The following is a 2897-nucleotide window of genomic DNA, read 5'->3' as shown; positions in this document are numbered from 1 at the left end:
AACACTAAAAATGTAAAAAAAAAAGAAAATGAAAAATGAAAAAGACCCTTTTCCTCTAACTCACCATTCAAGAGTGATTTAATCATAAAAATTGTTATTTATGCTGACGTGGACACCTCTGTTAAGAAACATTAACGTGCACTAAGGAAGGTGAGTTTTGGAAAATAAAAACTTACTGATTTAGACATTTTAAAACGTTGGGGTGAGTTTAAGAAAAATGTTAAAATTCATGATGAGTTTTAGACAATTTGCCTTGTTTTTATTTCATGCGTTACATAAACTTCATGTCTTCATACTTCATATAGATCGACCAGCATGGAAATTGGCGAGGAGTTAGATTTCTTATTAATTTTACTTCCATCCCTTTCTTTGCTAAATTCAAAATTAACTTTATTTGTTTGATAAGGTTGCGCTTGTTTATTTGTAAAATTTTATCATTGGTTTGGTTTTGTTGGCGTTTGCTTATAGAATAAATCAAGATTGGTGTAAAATGTCACCATGGATTCAGAATCATCAGCGTTATGGTGAGGTTTTACATTGATTATCGAGATTTCAAATGGTTTAATCTGAAACTCCATCAATGAACCTGTACATGAATGAGGTTTTACACCAAAAAAAAAAGCACAGCTTAAAGAAAAAAAGAATCCAACTTTGGTTGAATATACCAGTATTCAACTTTGAAGCAGCGACTTGGGACAAACTCATTGCTGAGGCCTGAGAGTTGGGATCTCCTCCCCCATCCCAACCAATAACAGTTCCACCATGATCTGTGTCCGGCTGGATTCCATTGCTGAATACTGCATATATGTACAGAATTGTGAACAACAACAGAGCCACAACCTTCCTCACCAGTCACCATTATCTATCCTTGCTGTGACCTTATGTATGATGTGCCATAGCAATTAAGGTCCACTGATTTCCACAACACGACAAATTCTTTTTCAGCAGTACTACAACCGTGGTCATAGCTCGCAATTGTGACCCTTAATGAAACATATATAGACATTTCAGCGGATCAGCCATCGAATAAAAAACAGATCGCTCTGGTTTTCAGCGCTGCGTACGACCGTGGTCATATCAAATGTGATGTCACTCGACGCCTCTCTTGTGCCATGTATCCACGGTTGTTGAGGATTTTGAGGGGGATCGGACCAAAACGTATTAATGGTGTGGACAATTTACATTTTTATGTAACACATTGTCTATCTTTTTCTCTGCTCTTCTATATTTTCAACACTATTGGCTATTGCATGTTCATATGAAATAACCCACCACGGTTGATTCTCCGGCGACGTTACCACCATCGTCGACGGAAGAAAAACTGCCTGCTTTTGTAGAAGGTCCACCGATAGCAGTTCATCCTCTCGCTCTGTGTCTGTAATGCCCGCAATTTTAACAGTTGTATTGAGGTGATCCAATTGCAGTGCAGCATCTTTTACGCTTGGGCAATCCATCAATGGTTAAAGATTGGACAGGGGATGTGATTGCGTCCTCCATCGACCTGCAAATTTTGTTGACCATAATGTACTTGTATTGCATGAGAAGTAATTAACTCCCACTTGGTGGTGATTGATTAATCTCGTTAATTATGATGTTGGGTATAGGATATATAAAAAACTTACATCTATGAACATCCTCTCCCAGGAAACAGGCTAGAGACTCCGGCTTGGTTCTGTTGATTATGGAGTCGGTCCACGCAGAGACACTTTGGGAAATGGTAGCAGCAGACCAGCAGTGCGGTTAGTAATGGTAAGATCAATCAGCTAATTTGGAAGACAAATTAAGATATATATACCTCAAGAAGCCAGCCGCTCACGGTAAGTGTCTAGACGTTGGTAATGTCTGCAAGAAGAGCTAGAGTCTCCTCGCAATCAAAATCCAAGCTACTGGGACCATCTCTTAAATCGAGCATCACATCAACCAAATTCGGAACGTCCTTCAGGTGGAACTGTGGGAGGAGGACCCCTCGGTACCGAAACGATTGGAGATGGGGTGCGCAGAGTGTAAACATGATCATGTCGGGACAGTCCATCACTGTCAAGTGCTTAACTCTGTTATCGGCGTTAATGTTTAGACTTTGCAATCCACCGCAGTTTACAATCTCCAGGGTTTCTAGCTAGAAGATGACGATTGGAGAACAAATTAGAGACCAATCTCCTGGTTATAAGGGGGCTAATTGATCTGAGGTGGTGAAGCGTCCCGACTCCTGAGAGATGCAAGGCTGAAGTGAACTCGATCGGCTTCAGTCAGTGCAAGGCCCGTTCAAACAGCCTTTAGGGCCTTGCATTGGGAATATCTTCCCCCATGAAATAAGGTGCATAGGTACGGAGATATTCCCAATGCAAAAGGCTGTTCGAACGGGACTTGGCACTGACTGAAGTCCATCTCTGCAAGGCTATGATCAGTGGATTTATTAGGATGGGAGCTATGAACATTGGAGGAGAAGTCGAGATGTAGTTCTTTATTTGGTCCCATGGTAGCCGAGAGGATCTGCTGTTCCTTGGCTTCTTCAGATGAGGAATGAAGAAGAATGATCATGATCAACCCGAGGCATCACCCGTACATAGACCTAGAGCTTCCATAACCCCAGTATAATACAAGACTAGAAATTTAATGACAGCACTCTTATTACCTCTTCTTTGGCTTCATTATTATCAGTATTGGGACCGAAATTTGCGTCCAGATCCAGACTGATATGGGATGACACCTAGCAGAAAGAATGCTAGTTCTTGCAGCCGAATTTATGGGGAGCAATCAGATGATGCCGTGGAGGATCTCGTCAGGTAAGAGAGTATTGTATAGTGTGGATGAGAAATTGGTGAATGTAGATTGTAATGGGGATCAATCCACACTATACCACAGTCCAAAGTTATTCTAAACTGTAAATAGATTGTGTA

General features: G+C 41.0%; 1 long non-coding RNA gene across 1 annotated transcript; it reads right to left on the bottom strand.

The window, feature by feature from the left end:
• Positions 1-493: 493 nt before the first annotated feature.
• LOC148870157 (uncharacterized) lies at positions 494-2654 on the bottom strand. The gene is made up of 3 exons (XR_016108031.1): positions 1796-2654; positions 1623-1705; positions 494-1501 (listed from the first exon to the last, which is right to left on the bottom strand). It is a non-coding gene; the product is annotated as an uncharacterized LOC148870157 (long non-coding RNA).
• Positions 2655-2897: the final 243 nt, after the last annotated feature.

The sequence above is a fragment of the Nelumbo lutea genome, chromosome 2 (assembly GCF_056320005.1).
Source record: "Nelumbo lutea isolate HS-2025 chromosome 2, American lotus-T2T, whole genome shotgun sequence".
Taxonomy (NCBI): domain Eukaryota; kingdom Viridiplantae; phylum Streptophyta; class Magnoliopsida; order Proteales; family Nelumbonaceae; genus Nelumbo; species Nelumbo lutea.
The sequence above is the reverse complement of the archived record's forward strand: the minus strand, read 5'-3'. Positions and strand labels throughout refer to the sequence as shown.